At 41.5% G+C, this 20,603-nt stretch overlaps 1 protein-coding gene and 1 pseudogene across 2 annotated transcripts in view; both read right to left on the minus strand.

Moving 5' to 3' along the window:
* Prkce (protein kinase C epsilon) overlaps positions 1-20,603 on the minus strand; it is a 479,841-nt gene that overhangs the window by 41,487 nt on the left and 417,751 nt on the right. The window lies entirely within an intron of this gene.
* LOC150060795 (small ribosomal subunit protein eS1 pseudogene) overlaps positions 12,876-20,603 on the minus strand; it is a 28,732-nt pseudogene continuing 21,004 nt past the window's right edge.

Genomic DNA, 20,603 nt, shown 5'->3' on the forward strand with positions numbered 1-20,603 from the left:
TGTGCTCTATCACTGAGCAACATCTCCGGCAGTATGCTTTGAAAAGAAACCAACTACTGAGACCACTCGTAAACATGTGTAGAATGACTTGAAAAGTATTTAGGCTTCATGTGCCACAGCTGGACCTGCCTCCCTTTGATGTTCAGGGTGGGAAATGAGTTCAGATTCAGTTCTGAATCTGAATCCCAGCTCTGATGCTCCCTAGCTGGATTGGAATGAGCTGACCCAAAAGATCTGGCCAGTTGAGATTCTGTATCTGCTAAGTAGACATTCAACTGCCATGGCTGAAGAATGCAAACTATGTGAAAGACCTAGAGCACTGCTTCATATATATGAATATATAGTTACCCCTAATTTCTGCCTTCTCCAGTGATCCCTAACAATCATTTCTTAAAGTATACAATCCTTGGTCTGGGAGTTTGGCCTAGTGGTAGAGTGCTTGCCTAGCATGGACGAAGACCTGGGTTCGGTTTCTTGGTACCAGAAACAAGAAAAGTCGGAAGTGGTACTGTGGCTCAAAGCTAGCTAGCTTTGAGAAAGCCCAAGGACAGTGCTCAGCCCTGAGCTCAAGCCCCAGAAGTGGCAAAAAAAAAATACAATCCCTGCCAAGGTAACTCACTGATTCCCCCAACAACTCTTCAGAAAATACTTATTACCTCTTATTTAGTTTAAGTCGCCAAAGTAAAGTACATGTGCAAACACACACACACACACACACACACACGCTCCTTCAGCCTAGTTCAGAGGGGGGAAAACAAACCACAGGATTTCCCTTGCTTCTCATCTATTGGAAATGACACCAAGCATGAGAACATAACATCCCCCACCCTGCACCCCACTGTGGGACAGACATGGGACACAGAGCTGTACAGGTTAATGCCCAAGATGGGCATTATGTGAGTGTTCAATGCTTAAACTTCTCCAGCCTGGAATCTTCATCTTTCAGTGGCCACCATCTACTACACCACAGAGATCTCTTGGGTAGGAGTCATGACGAAGACAAAGCTAATGATGTAAGTGGTAACCTTACCAATGTGTTTTCCTCACATTTCACAGTGCATCTCAGTCATCTAAGTAGAATTTTTCCTGTTTGAAAATCTACTTTCCCAAATGCAGCAGTGGTACTCACTAGACACTATGTTGAAAATAAATAATACAATATGTGGGTGAGGACAGGAGGAAAAAAACAGAGAGCAAGGGAAGGGGTGACATTGTCCAAAAAGAAATGGATTTGTTACCTGACTTATATAATTGTTACCTCTTCGCATATCACCTTTATAATAACAATAAATTTATTTTTAATGTTGATGGTAGAATCGGGCATGGTGGCTCATGCTTGCAATCCTAGCTACTCAGGAGGCTGAGATCTGAGGATCTCAGTTCAAAGCCAGCCCGGTCACTAAAGAACTTGAGACTCTTATCTCCAATTAACCACTAGAGAACCAGAAGTGGTGCTGTGTGGCTCAAGGGGAAGGGTGGTAGCCTTGAGCTGAAGAGGACAGAGACAATGCCCATGCCCAGCGATAGGGTGGGTGGCCTGGAGTTGAAGAACTTAGGGACAGTACCCAGGCCCAGAGTTCAAGTCCCATGACCTAGAAAAAAAAATTAAAAGTTGATGGTAGATTCCCCAAGAATAAGAGGCAGAAACTGTTTCTTCTTTTTTTTTTTTTTGCCAGTCCTGGGCTTGAGCTCAGGGCCTGAGCACTGTCCTTGGACTTTCTCAAGGCTAGAGCTCTACCACTTGAGCCTCAGCACCACTTCTGACTTTTTTCTATGTATGTGGTACCGAGGAATCGAACCCGGGTCTTCATGCATGCTAGGCAAGCACTTTAACCACTAGGCCAAACTCCTGGCCCAAGAGCCAGAAACTGTTTCTTCTATAAACCACAAAGCATTTAACAAAGGGGCCAACTCTTCACTTGAAAAATATGCATTTGTTGAATTGGAACTACTTTGTATAACTCCTTACATAAAGATTATTAAAAGAGGAGGAGGAGGAAACCGAGTAAGAAAAGAAGGAAGAGGAGGAAGAAGAAGCAGAAAAAGGAAAGCTCCCATGCTGACACCTAGGACTTGCATTTTAATGTTGCAGCCCCCACATAGCTCAGACCTGAGTGCCATGTAGATGATGGCAAATCCCTCCATTTACTCGAAGATAAGAGATTGGGAAAGTGATTTCAGAGATGCCAAGAATCACAAGAGAGCAGGCCCTTAAGGCAGGTGGTAAAGAAACTGCTTGTTTCTGAACAAATAACAGAGACTTGTGAATGATTATAGTTAATTAGAAGGCAATGGACATATTTCTGGCAAATCTTACCAATATCTCATTTCACAACAGAGTAAAAAAGTAATTTTTTTCCTCCCCTCAACAATGTGGCAAATGCTGGTGGCTGGCCAGCACTTCCCTCCCAGCATTCCCTGCATCAGGAAACTCCCATCATGCTCAGGAATGCTAAGGCTCTCAAAGACCACCCCAGGCCACTGGGAAGGCAGAGGAGATTAACTGATTGCCCTTTCTTCGAAAAGAAAAGCTAATTTATTTTGAAGCTCAAGAAAAATGATTTTTCAAATTCTCTGTACAGTAGTACTACTACTAACTGAATTAACAGACATATCTCATTCTAGGTCTAGGGAAATTTTTTTCCCCACTCCAAATCCTTTCCTAGGAAAACCTAATCATTTAGGAGAAAAGTAACAGGTACTTTTAAAAATTTTTCCCCAAGTACTTTTGTATGTCAAGCTTAGTAGGAAGTCTTACAGCCATTATTTTATCAAATAGCACAATTAGCCAATGAATCTGGTAGACTACTACTATTATCATTATTCTTATATCCTGAGACAGGGTCTCGGTATGTTGTCTAGGCTAGCCTCAAATGCCTGGGCGAAAGCATTCCTGTCTCTTTAACCACCACAGGAGCTGCAACTACAGATGTATACCATGAAGCCCTGCTGGAAGGACTGCTGTCATCTATATTCTCTAAAGGGAGGAAAATGGGTTTGAAGGTTATTCAACTTACCTAAGACATATAAATGCTCTTAATTATTTTCCTGTTCTTAACCACTTTGCTATATGGCCTGAGGAGGAAAAAGTGTTGTCCACATGTCACCCTTCTGTGGGATAGAGAGCACAATTGTCACTGAGGTGGTGGCTGTCTCTGTCTCATAGTAGCACACTTTGAGGACTGAATTGCTAAGCTAGACCTCTATTTCATCTAGTACATGGTCAGTATCACTACAGAGCAGACTTGCAACCTATCACTCTACAGATAGCTAGAAACCTGAGCTGTCAAATTCTGTCCTGGCTTACAGCCAACATACATAACCTAGGGTTGTACGTGGGCATTAAATAAAGACTTGGAGTTATTGCAAATTAATTCATCGGATTGCATGATTATCCAATATCTTTTTAAAAATCTAGAATGAAGAGAGTACATTGTAGCCCTCAGCGTTTCTGGATAACATCCTGACTCCCACTAGTGGACATGTCACAGGCTTCACCCTGTCCACCATGACGAGCAGGCATAGTTTTCTGTCCTCTCTAAGTCCCCCATCCACCTTCTCCTCAGAAAGCAATTTAGGGTTCAGTGTTCACCTTTTAGAACTCAGGATGAAAGTGACCTCACACAAATGGCTTCCCTGAGGATTTACTCTCCTCAAATATAATAGGAGATGGCTGGATCCCTACGATCCTTGCAGTTCACCATCCCAGAAAGCACAGACAGCTGGATCCTGGAAGTCTGAATTTGTCATTCTGACTGCTGCATACCAAATGCTTCCTTTTCTACTCTGGAGCACATTTTTGTCAGCAGACATATTAATACAAAATGTAAATCAGACAGAGCCTTTTGGCATTCTTTACTGGCATCCCAGGAATCCAGTTCCAAAAACAAAACAAAACAACAACAACAAAAAGAACCATTGATAAAGGACCCTATATGGAATCCAACCTTTGGCTCCACTCTGGGTCTGGCTTTCATAATGATGGGTCTGTGAAGAACCTTTGAGGTGCCACAGTCTGATGCACCCTAGAACGAGTACTTTTTCCCCTTAGTACTAGGGCTTGAACTCAGAGCCTTGGACTCTTGCTTAGCTTGTTTGCTTAAGGCTGGCGCTACTCCACTTGAGCCACACTTCCAACTTTTTGCTAGTTAGTTGGAGATAGCGTCTCATGAACTTTTCTACCCAGGTTAGCTCTGAACTGTAGTCTTCAGATCTCTTGAGTAACAGGGATTACAAAGGTGAGCCACTAAGTCTGACCCATTGCACCCAGCAACCTGCTCTTATTATAGTCAGGAAAAGGCCCCATGAAACCATAGCTGCTCTGTTACACTTCTGGCAGCTTCCATGACAGCATGGCATCCAGCTCCTTACTCCGGTTCTGGAATTGGCCCCTTTTCCTTATCACCAGGTTCTACTTTTCTCTGTTATCCAACCACTTGGGGCTCTCACAGTTGCTCCAGCTCACTAAACTCTTTTCTGCCTTGGGACCTGCCATTCTGTCTTTCTGGAGAATAAACTGTGTGCCGGTGAGGTCCCTACCAGGAACCCTCTTCTCCTAAAAGTTCCCTTAGCTTATTTCTTTCTAAAGCTGCCCAACCCCTCCCAACCCCTGCTTTATTCTCAGCCACAGCACCTTGGTCACTTCCTTCAGAGAATTGTTCACAATTTGTAATTATTCTTCTTGTTTATTTCCTGCAGTGTTACTGGTTTCCCTCACATGAACTCCATGAGAACAGGGACTACGTCTTCATGTTCACAGCTTAGTCCCTAGAGGCCTGCAAAGTGCCTGGTACTTGGTGTTCAATGGATGCTGAAATGAAATAATAATAGGCAGGACTTTTATTTAGTCTTTTTTAGTGATGTCCCAGTGAGTGGCATGATTATAAGAACTAACAGATCCTCTGACTATCTGGTCTTATTATATAATAATCTTGTATGTCTTGGGCTTCTAAATGAAGACTGGGTTTATGCTGGGCGTTGGGGATATTGAGAGAGAAGACACTCAAAGAGGGGCCTGGGATCTGGAGGGACAACTGGACACAAAGCCAGAGTCCTGAGGCTGGTGCAATCTATAGTAGATGACAAAAAGGACATAATCATTGTCCTTAGAAGGCAATAGTTGCTGGACTCGCCTGTTTTGGGCTCATGCAATTCCCAGTCTAGCCAACACTCTGTCATCACAGAAAGGGCCATGCCGGCAAAAGGACCAGGAGTAACCTTTCTGGTGTGTGTATGTGTGTGGGGGGGGGGCGTGACTTGAGCTTGGTGGAAGTGGTCTGCAAAATCCAATGCAGGATCCAATACTCCAGGCAGGAGAAACAGAAAACCATCCTTTAAGCAACTTTGTCAAGACCAGAAGCCGTAAAAGCTAGTTAACATCCATCTCCCATGTCTACTACACAAGAAGTCCCAAGCTAGGAGAATGGTCAAATCTCGCAGGTCAGCCAGATAAAGAGCTGCAGATACACACATGTAACTCTATACACATCGAGGGAGATGTAGGGAAAGCACGTCTTCCTACAAACAGGGAGGTCATCCAAGCTACGTGGAAGATATCAGAGGGCTCCTGAAAGGCCGAGGAGCTGAAAATGAACTGACCTTTCAGAGGACAGAAAACAGATTTTATTATTCTTTTTAAAAAGACATCTCACATTTGTATTTGTTTAATTTGGCCATGAAGGGTCTTTGCTTTCAGACTATGTGGTACATTGCAGCTGGTCAGAAATGTGTGTGCATGTGCGTGTGCATGCGTGTGTGTGTGTGTGTGTGTGTGTGTGTGTGTGCAAATGAAAATGAACCTTCATATGTCTAAGGAGCTGAACGCTGGGAAAGGGTGCAGGCCCATGCACATAAGGCTAATAGAGGTGGAGGAGCACGTGTGGACTAGAGAGGATGAGGTAGGCCAAGAAGATCCAAAGTCTTCACACAGAAGGATACAACCTGGGGAAGTTCATATAGCTAAGCTCTACTTGGTGAATATTTGCTGAGAAACTACTATGTGTCAGAGAGATCCAGGTTTTGCAGTTTGGAAAAGGGCAGACCAACAGATTGGTCTGCACAAAGCTGAGTGTGGATGCATTGGAGAGATCCTATTGGATATGTTGACTGAGTGATTATATGAGAAAGAGTGAGCTGGAGAAAGTGAGTGTAGGTGTAAAGAGAAAAGGGTTAGGGAATATCACTGCTAAATGGCAAGAGCTTGCATTAGAGCAGAAAACCAGGACAAGGCAGCATCTCAAGAAGGCATATTCAGTCAGCCTCAGGACCCCTAAATTCCATGGTTCAGAATCTTTCAACCAGTGGTAACACAGGGAGATAAAGTTGTTTATCCTTATTTATAGTTATTTATATCTTATTTCTATGCTTTGATAGTCCAACTTAAAATAGTCACAGGGCCAGGGGTATTCAGATAAGTCTATAACAGAGCATTTGCCTAGCATGCTTGAGACATTAAATTTAGCTTCCAGTACCACAAACAAGCCCAAGACTTATATCTTAGCAGTAACAATAGTAAGTTGTAGTAGATACACACACACACACACACACACACACACACACACACACACACACACACACGTGTGTGTTGGGGGGGTCAGTTGTAGTGTTTGAACTCAGTACTTGGGCATTGTTCCTGACATTTTGTGCTCAAGACTAGTGCTTTACCATTTTGAGCCACAGCTCTACTTCCAGGTTTCTGATGGTTAATTGGAGATGAGTCTCAAGGACTTTACTACCCCAGCTGGCTTTGAACCATAAGCCTTGTATTTCAGCCTCCTGAGTTGCTAGGATTACAGGGGTGAGCCACTGTTGCCCAATTTACTAGTCTAGCTTGAGGAAAGACTATCCAGATCATTAGAGGTATCATATACCAGGGTTGACCTTGTGAACAGCTTTAGGAAAGTGAAGAACTGTAAAAGTCAAACCTGCCAATGGAAAAGAGGGAGAGGATTTCCGGAATTCCAGTCAGGGAAAACAAGAAAAGAAAGCAATAACTCTGAAAGTGGCGGCGGGAGACATGGCCTTATGCATGATAATCGGGAAGAACCCTGTTTGGAGAAAATTCACAGACCTGCATGCTCTCCACAGTTCTGGTCTTCTGACCAAGAAGGACTTGGCTGTCTGGCTCTTCTACTTGCAAATCTGCTCAGTGTCACTGAACTAAGGTGGACACGTATGACTTGAAATACAACTTCCCTAGTACATAGCTTGATCAGAAGATAGGGCAGTTGCAGGAGACTGGCACAGTGCTGCTGCTGGTGCTGGCAGCTAGGCATGCCTCATGGCCTTTGTGTTGGAGTCCACTGCTTCCTTGGTTTCTTTTTTTACTGTAGGATTTTCTTGGAGAAGGACTTTGGGTTTTCTGCATGTCATTCAGCTGAAATCAAGAGTGCTGTTTATTCCCAGCTTTGCTGGCAGTCTCCAGCTGAACGGTCCTCACACCAGGGCAGGTGTTTGGCCACAGATGTGGATGACATATCAGTGAGTCATGTTCAATGAATGGGGCTACTTCAGCAAAGCTAACCCATCTCTGCCTCAGGAAAATGCTCTTTCACCTACTCTCTTTGGATGACTTCAGGCCATGGCAGTGTTCTGAGGGTGTGGAGTGCACACAGACTACAGAAGGCCTCACACTTAGAATATGGTTTTACTATTCCAGAGTATTCTCAAGGATTGAGTATTAACTTCTACCTATGTAAAGTCTGTGTTTTGTTTGTTAATGAAGCTAGTGTGGGGGTTAAGTCAGAAAACCAGTAAATGATTCAGAACAAGGGAACACAAATGACAAGGGTGATGAAAGGGAATTTCTCAGCCAGAAAGCAAACATTTTAACCAGATTTCCAGTGGTCTGTATCTATAACAGGAAGCCCTCCAGAAAGAAACCATGGCATCTTGTATGGCCCTGAAACTTGAGTGAAAATTCAGCCAACATTGTTTTGATGAAAAATGTGCCGGGCAACATTAACTTTCCATTTTTCTATGGATCTATAGATCTACTGTGTATTACTCACACCCAATACTTATTTCATAAGTGTTAAATAAAATTTGTCAGAGGCCACTTGTTTGGACTGGGTCCTCTTTCAGTAGGTCCAACCAAACAAGAATTCCTCACTGTGCAAGTTCGTATCACCGAGCTTGAAATTGAGTAATCTGACCTTTCCAGAAATCATGAGAGAAAAATGAGAGCGAGAGAGAGACAGAGAAAAGGGGAGGGGAGAGTAGAGAGAAAGACAGAGAATAGCAAATTCCCAAATAACCCAGTCTTAATGGAGATAGTAAGAACATCCTCTCTGTTTTAACCCTTATAATAATGCGGCCTGTTGTTAATTGTTTTTTTCCCCTGGTTCCTCTGTCTCCTCACAAAATCCATCACTGTGTTCCAGCTCAGGGGGAGCTCTGCTTGTGTATCGTAGAATGGGGCTCCAGCTTATGAATCTCAAGTAAAAGCCAAGCGATCAATTATTATAAATTTTATCATGCTATCTTTTGATAAACATAATAAAGCACATATGCAATCACATGGAATGAAAGATGCATAATATAAAGAATAGTGAATCAATTATAAAGATTCAGCTCTGTGCTTGGCACCAGTGACTCACACCTGTAATCCTAGCTACTCAAGAGGCTGAAATCTGAGGATTCTGGCTCAAAGCCAGCCCAGGCAGGAAAGTCTGTGAGATTCCAATAAACTACTCAGAAAGACCCAGAAGTGGCACCATGGCTCAAGTGGTAGAGTACTAGCCATGAACACAAAATGGGTCAAGGACAGTGTCCAGGCCCTGGGTCTAACCACAGCAACTACAACAACAACAACTACAACTACAGATACGAGCTATGTTGAGAATTATGTGGTGCCTTTTTCTTTAGTAAAGCATATTATGAGGCAAGGTAGTTATCTGGGAGGAGAATGAGCCGAAGCAATATGTACCTCCCAATCTTCTTCTGCCTCACGTCGTTATCATATATTCAGTCATGCATTGTTTAACAATGGGGACAGGTCGGAGAACTGTGTCATCAGGCGATTTTATTGTGGTTTGAACATTACCAAGGTTACTTATACAATGTAAGATAGTTACTACATCATTTGCTCACACAATATAATGGGACCACAGTTGTATATATGGTCTATTATTAACCAAAACTGTTATGCAAAATGTGAGTGTACCTTATTATTGCATAATAAGATATGTATAAAATAAAGTGCATAGTTAATTAAAAAACATAACTAAAGTATAGCATTTATAAGGAGTCATAGTGAGTTATATATGCCAATAAATTTTATGAATAATAAAGTGTATGGTATGACTCATATGTAACAATTAATTAGAATAATTATTTTTATAATCTTATTTTATATTTTAGATTGCATGTATATATAGTGCATCTAACAACACAAATGCACCTCTCCGTGACTTATCAGATTACAATAGGTGTTGCTGGCTGGTATCTTCTCCATTTTGCAATTTATTTTTTACCAATTCAATGATTTATACTTAAATGTGATGGAAACAACAAATACAATGAAAATAATTACTCTTGAGACCTTAGAAGTATACAAAAGCAAATTCTGTCATTTTATCAGGCTAAAAAAAAGATCACGATTTCATGAGCTAATGGTGGATGTTAGTTCAATAAATGTTAATTTCCCAGTCTGTTGATGACTGGCAAATAGTGTGTATTGCCAAAGATTAGCTGGCATGATAAACACCCACAGCCATACCTACTCTGTTTTTTAAAAAATAAACATAAATATTCTGATTTGATGGAAAATCACTGTAGGGCATAAGTTTAAACTGTAAAACAATTAAGATAATAAATCCAAATAGCAGCGAGTCTTACAACATCAAACTAAGCAGCTGCCAAGCTGTGGAACCCAGCCTTGGGCTCCACAGACACTGGGGGTAGGTATAAGCATAGGTAGAGTCTGAGGGTAACCTCCAAAGAGAAGCCACAGCTGGCTTGAGTCCTTGATGGGAAACTGATGGGGAGCCGAGGCTCAGGCTTTCCCAGGCCAGAGCTGCCCACACTTACCTAGTCCATTTGCTTCCTTCCACAGGAAAATAATACTTCATTCACACATCCACCTATCAATAGAGGAACAGGCACTCTTCTTGGCCTTGTCCTTTCTGTCCTCAGAAGGAGACACTCCTCCAATATAAGAATAAATGATATAATATCAAGGAGTACAAGTTTTTTTTAATATCCAGGCTGGGATAAACTCTGGCCCATACCCAAGCTTTTTTGTGAGATGACTTACAGGAGGCACTACTTTAAGTCTTAGCACCATGACTTGGGAAATGAGGGGCCAACCACAGAATTGTCTGGGCATCATCACAGTGACAGGACTTACTAGCACTTACTAGAGCAGAGCTTACTGACAGGACTTACTGGGTACTTACTAGCCACCTCTGTGGGTAAGCTTCTCTGTGGGTAAGCTTGTGTAATTCTGAGAGTTTAGTCCACCAAACTCTCTAAAAATGGGTCCTACCACCATTACCACGTACATATCCATCTGTCTGTCCATCCACTAGACATAAGGTCTTGTTATGTAGCTCAGGTTTGCATCAGAATCTACTTCCAAGATGGCAGCCACCTTGAAATACTTACTAAAGAAAGATTCATTAAGTAATTTTCTTCTGGAAACCTAAAGTTGTCTGTGCCCAAATTTGGATGCCAGGCTGACAGAAGAACACTGCATGACCCACAGAGCAAGCACCAACCCGCCAGGGTATTAGTCCCTGGCTTGGCAGCATAACCCTGCCGCTTATATCTGCCATGCTATTTCCACAGATTAATTTTTCTCAAGTAATTCTTAATCGTTTAACACAGGCACTTCACTTAGAGACATGTAAACTGGATTTTGATTTTTCACTTCATTTTGTTCCGGTGAGACTTATGTATGAAATGGACTCTGGTTTCATGCTTATTTAATCCTAATGTGAATTTAGAATGACTCATGGTCACAGGATTACCATTTGTTTTTCTCACAGGGTCTTTATTTATATACCTACTAAGTATCTCTATGCAATTAATATTTCAGTTAATTGTATGCATCTAGATGAAGTTACTTTTCCTTTGTCTTGATCCTATATCACTAATCATATGCAGGAGGTTGATTCTTCACCCCTTACCCCAACTCCTCACTTACACCTTGCCTGTAACAACCAAACTCTGGACTGATATAGACTGCAGAAAAGATTCACCCTTTCAAATGAACTGATTTCCATAAACTCAAACTTTTATTTTCAATTTGGTAATGGTTGTCTAAAATGTCTATAGAAAGTCACTATCTGCAACTGGTTCCAAAGCACTTTCTAAAGAATCACAATATGTCTGAAAGAAACACTCTTCTTTGTCAACCACACAATAAGGACTATGCCTATTTTTTTGTATTACTTAGGTTAGTGAGTTCTATAGAATGAAGGAATTCTAATAATCACCTTCAATTCATTCTCAAATACAATTGTGAAAGACATTTCTACTACCATTTAGATAAACGTCACTACAAATCAACTAAGTTTCATTTTTCTAGATTCATCCATATTATTAAGCAGGGCAGTGAAGATGTGCTTGGGAAACTGCTATGGGGGGGTAAAAATTAGGAATTAGAAGTTGAAGTAGGCATTATTGTAGATAATGGCCAAAATGTCTTTATTTGTGCCACAGTGTAGACCAAGTGATATATTCCTAAAGACTGAAGTATATTAAAAGCATTTTTCTTAGCCAGACATGGTGGCTCATGCCTGTAATTCTAGCTACTCAGGAGGCTGAGATCTAAGGATCAAGGTTCAAAGCCAGCCTGAGCACTAAAGACCATGAGAATCTTATCTCCAATTAACTATTAGAAAATTGGAAGTGGCACTGTTGTTCAAGGGGTAGGGTGGTATCCTTGAGCTGAAGAGGACAGAGACAACCCCCTGGCCCAGGGTAGGGCAGTAGCCTTGAGCTGAACAGCTTAGAGACAGTGCCCAGGCCCAGAGTCCAAGCCTCACGAGCAAAAAAAAAAAAGCATTTTTTAAAAATCCTTACCACATTTACCAATGAAATGGATATTGTTAGTGGCGAAATATCTTCAGTTTCCAGGATTGCCTCATCATATATAATCCCACTACACCACATCACTTCCCACAATGATTACACAAACATTTCTGCCAGGGAAAGTGGACGCTCCAACAGCATTTAGACTCAATCTTTAAAGAGTTTATACTTAGTGACATGTGAACCATTGGGGATAAAGCATCTGATCTCTTTCCTCTACTCCAAAGCCCCAACACTAATGCATGGCCTTGGATTTAGTCACTGTCAACACACATAGAGATTAGTAGATGAATGTAAAATGTGATGCAAAGTCAAGGAAACTGAGCCAACAAGATTGTATAGGGAAAGAGGAACTTGTTTATATTAACATCAGTGGATGACACTGCCATATTCTTTAAAAGGAAATTCTCTACAGATAATTGTCTATTTATAGTCATTGTACTATGAGGCAACAATAGTATCAGCCTCTTCACACTAGTGGATTAACAAACAAGCAGTTAAAAATCACCTTTCAGAACTGGGGCATAGCTCGGACAGAATACTTGTCTATCGTATCCAAGGTGCTGGGTTTGATTCCTACTATAGAAAAAACAAACAAACAAAAAGACACCACTTTTCAGACAAGCAGGGCCTGGTGCTATTCGTCTGAGCTTACTGTTGACTTGAGTTAGACAGTAATGCGTCTCACATACGTATCTATTTATATGTTCATTGCTTTCAAAAGGCACCATTCTTTCTACCAAACACTAAGAGCATCGAGGAGGAAGATACAGTACCACATAAAAGCCGAGATACTTGCTTCTTATCTATAGGATAAGAAATCCTTCAAGGCCAATCATTCATATTCTTCTTCTATTTTTTCCACACATAGGGCTTTTATTTTCCATTAAAACTCTGAATTTTAAACATTCTTGGACTGTTGGTTCATGTCCAACAGCTCACTTGACTTTAGCACGGCTCTCGTCCCCAGTAGCATTTCCAGAACTACCACCAGAAGCTCTGTGAGTTTTTCCAGTTCAAACTTGGGCTTCTTCAGCATTTTTACTTTCCACAAGAAAACATCATGAAGTGGATAAACAGACTGGCGAGCCTTTTCTGTGTCTTTCCCGATGCTGTCTGGAATCAACTTATTAACCACTTCTTTCAAGTCATTGGTCTGCCCTTCTCGGGTCATGATTTCCATCATCTTCTTTCGGATCTGGCGGACGTGCTGATGCTGAGCATATGAGGTGTTGCAGATCTGATTGTTGTGTTTTTAGTAAAACCAGCGCAGAACAGATGAAGCAAATCCCCATCTGTAGTCTTGACATCAACATGGGCTTCAATCCTGGTCTGCCACTTTTTGACGATGGAGCACATTTTGTCTCGGATGAGATTCATGCCATGGAAGTGGGTCAGGCAGTTCTTGCCCTGAACATCCTCAGTAATTAGCTTGAATTTTCTAGATACAGCTTCATCATTCTGAAGATCAGCAAGGCTCACTTCAAACACCCGACCCTTGAGGCCATCAGATGCGATTTTGGTTCCTTGAGTCCTCGTGACTGATGTTTCCCCAATATTTCTTATATTGAACATGGCCGGGCCTTTCATATCATACCAATCTTTCTTAGAAAAATGGGTCGGCCTCTTTCTTCTTGGCTCCCTTTTTGCTGCCTTTCATAAGGTGCTTGTTCTTGCCATGGTGCTGGTCAGATAGCCAAAGGCTATATTTGATTTTTTTTTTTTTGTTGGTTGTAGGACTTGAACTCTGGATCTGGGCGTTGTCTTGGAGCTCTTCAGCTAAGGCTACCTCCCTACCCCTTGAGCCACTGTGCCACTTCCTAATTCCTTTTCTTAACAGAAGCTAAATCTGGATTGCTTTTGACCCACTCTCTCTCACCAGGTTCTTTTACCCTCATTCTCATTGATCTACAGTTCAATGCTTCTCTACTTCCCAGTTGCTGTCCCACAATTGAGAGTTAACAGTATAAAACATGAAAGTTTGTGAATTGCTTATCTTTTTACTCAGAGTTTCCTTTAAGCAGTGTGTGGACAAAAAAGAATAAAAGAAAGGCTTGGGTGTTTTCCTTTGTAAAGTTTTTCCTTTCCTTGTATTTGTACATTTTGGCTAGTGAACTTGAATAAACTTGCTTTTCAAAGTTTAAGTATACATTCCAGAGAGAAGTTTCTGAAACAGTGGTTATTGGACAGTAGTACTTACACAGAGACCAGTAGTAGCAAAGTGGTCTGATACAAAGTTCTAGAATCTTTTCTCAAATTTTAGTAGGGAGAACCAGCCTCAATTTTATCTGAAAAATAATTTAGCTTCACAGAATTTTTTTCTATTTAATAATGGAGGAAAATTCATGTTGGCACAAGAAAACATGACTGTGACAGACAAAAGATAGGTACTGGGCCAGGAGTGTGGCCTAGTGGTAGAATGCTTGCCTAGCATGCATTAAGCCCTGGGGTTCCATTCTTCCATACCACATACACAGAAAAAGCTAGAAATGGCACTGTGGCTCAAGTGGCAGAGCGCTAGCCTTGAGCAAAAAGTATTCAAGGACAGTGCCCAGGCCCTGAGTTCAAGCCCAGGACTGGCAAAAACAAAAACAAAAAACAGGTATTAAAACTCCCCTACTTCCTGGACACAGAATGTCTATGCCTCATGAGACAACACAAGGACTCAGTTTCTTCATCTGTGAAACAGGCAAACATATCTACTTTGCGATCTGTGTTCCTCAGGGTTCAGTGAATGAACAGAGAGAATTTAACCCCCCAATAATAATCATAATAGTTATTAAAGTGAGAAGATCCAATATCATCCCAAAGCAAGGCCAGATATGAAGGCCATTTAATGTTTCATCTCTAAAGTCAGTTTCAGAGACTTAAGTATAATAATGCATCTATAGTCACAATAGTTGTCACATTAGGCGGGTAGGAGTCATGCAGACTGGAGAGCTTGATAAGTCTACTAGAATGCTAGCAATATTCTCCATATTTATTTGGGTTACATGCGATTATATATTCATGTCAAAATCCATCAACAGTTAATAACTGTACACTTTACTGTAGGTCTATCATTTCTCAATAGAAGAAAAAGAAAAAAGACAGGAAGGAAGGGAGAAAGGATAGAGGGAGGGGGGATGGACAGAAGAGGAGGGACAGAAGAAGGGAAGGAGGGAGATTAGGGAGAGAAAAGAAAACAATAGGGAATGAGTACAATTGATTTCCATTGGTCTAGTCTGCTTTTTTTTTTTTTTTTTTTTTTTTTAAGCTGGTCCTGTGTCTTGAACTCTGGCTAGGGTGCTATCCCTGACCTTCTTTTGCTCGAGGAGAGCATTCTACCACTTGAGCCACAATGCTACTTCTGGCTTTTTGAGTAGTTTATTGGAGATAAGAGTCTCATAGAGTTTTCCTGCCTGGGCTGGCTTTGAACTGCAATCCTCAGATCTCAGCCTTCTGAGTAGCTAGGATTACAGGCATAAGTCATTGGTGCCCGGCCTAGTTTGCTCCTTTTAAATGATCTACAAACATGGGGTGGGGGATGTAGCTTAGTGGTAGGACATTTACTTGACATAGTTGAAGTCCCATGCTTCATCTCTAACATGGCAAAAGCAAATTAAGTAAGTAAGCAAGAGAGTAACTAAATGATCTGCCACACTGACTCAAGGAAGGCCAGTCAATGAGTGAGCCAACTATAAAACAAAAAGTGTGATCTGTACTCCAGGATCACATCCTGACTCTTAGACCTAGGTATTCACCAGTATCATTCTGGGACAAGTTTAGGTGTGTGAAGCATGTGAACATACATTTGTTTTCAGTCCAAATGTGCTTATTGACATGTGCTGAAGGCCTAGTGCTATCCAATCCTTATATTAAAATCAGTGAGTCTGACCATGAACCCAGGACTTCCCATCCATCAACTGGTCAACCATTTTTAGCCATCATTTACAAGCTCAGCTTCCTGCCAGGTCCTGTTAACTTCCCCATGGGCACCCATAACATTCCAGGCCTCTGGTATGGTGCTATAAAGACTAGACAAGGATTCACATGCATTTGCTTGTGAGTGTTGTAGACAAGAAGGGTCCACCCTGAGTATCCTGGTGCCTGGAGGGAACTGAATGAGAGGCTCCTCTCAGTGTGTGGGTGGAACCTATCTCAGAACATGAGGATGGTTCTTCCCAGATCTCAGGCAGCCTGGCTCTAAGAGGCCATAAACAATGCAATGTCTACAATGGATGCACCAAGGTGGAAATGAAAACTGTCTACCTGTGTATACGTAATCCTTTTAATCCTAAGAACACCAAAGCATTTATTGGCACCAACTGTCCCTTAAAATTCTCCAGCTACTCTGGTTAGGTCAGTTTGTGATGGTTAAATAATTTTTTATAAAAATAAAAATGTCTTCGTTTGAAACAAATCTTATCTGGAAAGGGTTTATATTTTGGGAATAGACTTAAACAGTTCAAAAGTATACCATGCTTACTGAGATGATACATTTGATAGCTCTGGCTGAGTTGGTATTTTAAAGAATTGTCTTTCTGGTCACATTACTTAAGTATAATGATGGGAAACATTAATGACTAATTAGGAGAGAGTAAATTTAGACTGTTTTAATTTTTAAATATAGATTATAGCTGGGTGCGGTGGCTCATGTTTGTAATCCTAGCTACTCACTCCTGAGATCTGAGGATCGTGGTTCAAAGCCAGCCTGGGCACTAAAGAACATGAGACTCTTATCTCCAGTTAATCACTAGAAAAAGGGAAGAGGGGCTATGGCTCAAGGGGTAGGACGGTAGACTTGAGCTGAATTGCTCAGGGACAGGGACAACACCCAGTCGCAGAGTTCAAGCCCCATGACCCACAAAAAAATGGATATTCTCTTTCTCTCTCCCCCTCTCTCCCCTCTCTCTTTCTCTGATAGTAGTTTGAACTCAGGGTCTTATGTTTGCTAGGCAGCAAACCTTACCACTTGAGGCAACACCCAGCCCTTTTTTTCTTTAGCTGCTTTTCAGATAGAATCTTTCTTAAAACAGAAACAGGGCCGGTGTGGAGCATTTGTGTGCATTCTGCATAACTGGGATCACAGCTGCACCCATTGTGCCCAGCTCATTAGTTGACAGGGTGGTCTCTCTAAGTTTTTGCTTGGAATAGACTTGAATCAGGAGACTCCTGATAACTGCATCTCAAGTAGCTGGGATGGAGTACTTATCATTCTTTATTCAAAGAAAAAGAGCCCTCTATTTACTCAAAGATGGCAGGTGGTATCCTTTAAAAGAATGTTTGATATAATCTGGAAAAAAATCTAGGTTATATAAGAACTTGTTGAGTAATGGACAGAGATGAAATGACACATGAAACTTTCTCTCTTGTGTCTTTATATATCATCAAGAGTTCAAAACAGCCTTTACACTGTTGATCCGATTTGGTTTTTTTGCTAGTCATGGGGTTTGAACTCAGAGCCTGAGTACTGTCCTTGGGCTTTCTTAAGGTTAGAGCTCTGCCACTTGAACCACAGCACCACTTCCAGCTTTTCCTCCATATGTGGTACTGAGGAACCGAACTCGGGTCTTCGTGCATGCTAGGCAAGCACTCTACCACTAGGCCAAACTTCTAGCCCCTTGATCTGATTCTTCAAGATGAGAAAAACTGAAAAGCTAGTTGCACTCCACCAAAATCCATGGTGAAATCTGAAAAACACAGGACCTATGAACCCACAGCCTGCTCAAACCTTTTAATCACATCATCACAGCACTTGAGAGCTCCAGGAGGAAGAAGAGCTTTCCTACATTGCCAGTGTTTCCATCTTGGGCTGATCAATCAATCTGCATCACGGAATGTTCAGTGGCACTCCTGACCTCTACTCACTTAATACCAGGCATGCATGTGCATGTACACACACGTATACACACACACGCACATTAGCTTCCTCACTTCAACTACCCAAATTTCTCCAGATTTGCCAAATCAGGGGACAAAATCACCACCAAATGGCTGAAAATTGCTGTGTGTAAAAGACATCCAGGGTCACCTCATTCTCATCAACGAGATGAAGAAAAATGGCCTGTGAATGCCTGCAGCTGAGTTCAATGTTTTCTTTCCTACATAAGGCTGCCTCTTAAGAAACAGATCTGGTCTGCTACCTGAGTGGGCAACTGATTTCTCCTTGATATCCCGAATTTCTCCTTGATATCCCGGAATTTCTCCTTGATATCCCGGAATGACAGCATTACTTAGAACTCTATAAACAAAAGAGGCTCCAGGCTTAACAACTGGACAGCACTGACCTCCTAGCAATGCCCACGTGGCCTCCTGCCTGTAAACTCCCATGTACCCACTAATTAAAGGCCAGGAGAATCCAAAACCTCCTAGAAGACATTTGCAAAGTCTATAGAATTATAGACATTAACGGTTCTATCTAAATTAAAGCAGCAGGAATTGAGAATCCTGTAGTCAACATTAAGATGTATGTAAATACATGCTACTAAAGACTGGGTGGATTCATCCTTCCCAGCCTCCCTTTGGTAAAAACCGAGTACTTTGTCTCTCTGTAGTTGGAACAGTATGTTTGTAAATCAGGATTGAAAGGTATGACTTCACTTGCTAAGCAGAGATTGGAGATGGCTTTTTTCTTTTTTCACATGTGCATGTATTATAGTTTATTAGTCATATTAAGCACCTCATTTTTTCTCTCTTTTTCTTGTCTCTCCTCCACCCTTTATTGTTCAACAACATTCAGTGAGTTTCCTTTTTTTGGGGGGGGAAGTCCTGGCTTGAACTCAGGGCCTGAGCATTGACCTTGGGTTTTCTCAAGGCTAGAAGTCTACCCCTTGAGCCACAGAACCACTTCTAGCTTTTTTCTATGCATGTGGTACCGAGGAATCGAACCCCAGGTCTTTGTGCATGCTAAGCAAGCACTCTACCACTAGGCTAAACTCCTGGCCCCTCAGTGAGTTTCCTTCTACCACGTTTATATGTAGTTATATATTCCATGTTGATGAAGGTTTATCCTTCATTCTCTTTCCCTTGTCTGTCTGTTCCTCCAGACAGTCTCACAGTTACAATTATGGTTTTTATATATGCGTGTGTATTTGTAACTATGCATGTATATATGTATATCTTTTTTTTGCCAGTCCTAAGTAGAGATGGTTTTAAGGAAAGAAATTGCTGGAAATCTTGATAGCTCCCTTTGCACCAATGCAAACCATAGTATAAGTCCAGGCATCATGCTAAACACTAAACCCATCTTATTTTTCCTGGCAACATTAAAAAATTTAGGAATGCTGCAAACAAGACTCCCTTACCCCATCCTACAATCAGGGCCAAGAAACCAAACTCAGAACCCTATCTATGAATGCTATACTCATAGGACTTTATTTATGATAAAAGTTTTGAAATGTTTTCTTTTCTGCTTTCATTTATAAAGATTAAGTGAGTTCACTTAGCTGGAGTAAAGAATGCTCTAAAATATACTAGTAGTTCAGTTGTTTCTACTATTTAAGAAAGGGAGGTGGGGAAATTCTTTTTTTTCTCTTCCTTCACAAAAATAACAGAAGGAAAGCTGCTACTGTAATCAGCAGAGATTGCAGGCATTTCCTGTATTTTTATATCAAGCTGGCTATTTTTTTTCCATTACATACTCAGTGAACTCCAGTTAGGTCAAAAGCCTGGAGAGAAAAACAGGACCAATTATGCCTCCAAACCCACAAATCTGCCTACTTAGCTCTGCTAATTTTATCATGTTGATTCCATGATTCTAAGAAGCCAGAGACAGGAAAGCCTCCACGGGCCATTTGCTTTCCTCCTCCAGAAGTCAGCTCTCTGTACTTCCTTCTCTACTCCTTCCTGTTTCATTTTGTCTCCAGCATCCCAACTCCATTTGCCACAGGTTGTTTGAACAAGAGGGTCTTGGGTCAAGTTGAGCTTTCTGGAAGTTTCTCAGGCTCCCAGGCTCCCTGGGGTCAGTGTTTCAGGCTGGCCTTTGGACAGGTCAATGCCGAAGCCTCCAAATTCCAGGGTTAGTCATGTCTATCGCTAGGAATCTTCCTTCTTACCCTTTCTCCCAAGAAGGTCTCTTCTTGGGCCTCATTCACACTCTGTGCATTTAGTTTAAGTCCGTTTCTCTTGCTCTGTCTTCTGTGGTTACAAGAGAAAGCTAGGAATCTCCTTGTTACAGCCTGTTATTACACAACAATCATCACACAAAATAGTTTCCTCTCCATTTACTTTGGTTCATTCATGTTTTTTTGTTGTTGTTCCCATCCTTGAACTTAGGGCTTGAACGCTGTCCGTTAGCATCTTTTGCTCAAGAATAGCATTGTGCCATTTGACCCACAGCTCCACTTCTAGCTTTTTGGTAATTTATTGCAGATAGGAGTTTTACTAACTTTTCCTGCCCCAGCTGGCTTTGAACCAAGATCCTCAGTTCTCAGCCACCTGAATAGTCAGGATTTACAGTTGTAAGCCATGCCACCAGCACATGACTGAAATATGCATTTTAGTGAACACTTTTACTATAATATTCATAATATCATCTCACACTACTTCTTTGTAGTTTAGGCAGTATTTTCATAGCTGCTAGGAAC

This window comes from Megascapheus bottae, chromosome 7 (assembly GCF_031878675.1).
Source record: "Megascapheus bottae isolate mThoBot1 chromosome 7, mThoBot2.hap1, whole genome shotgun sequence".
NCBI classification, from domain to species: Eukaryota; Metazoa; Chordata; class Mammalia; order Rodentia; family Geomyidae; genus Megascapheus; species Megascapheus bottae.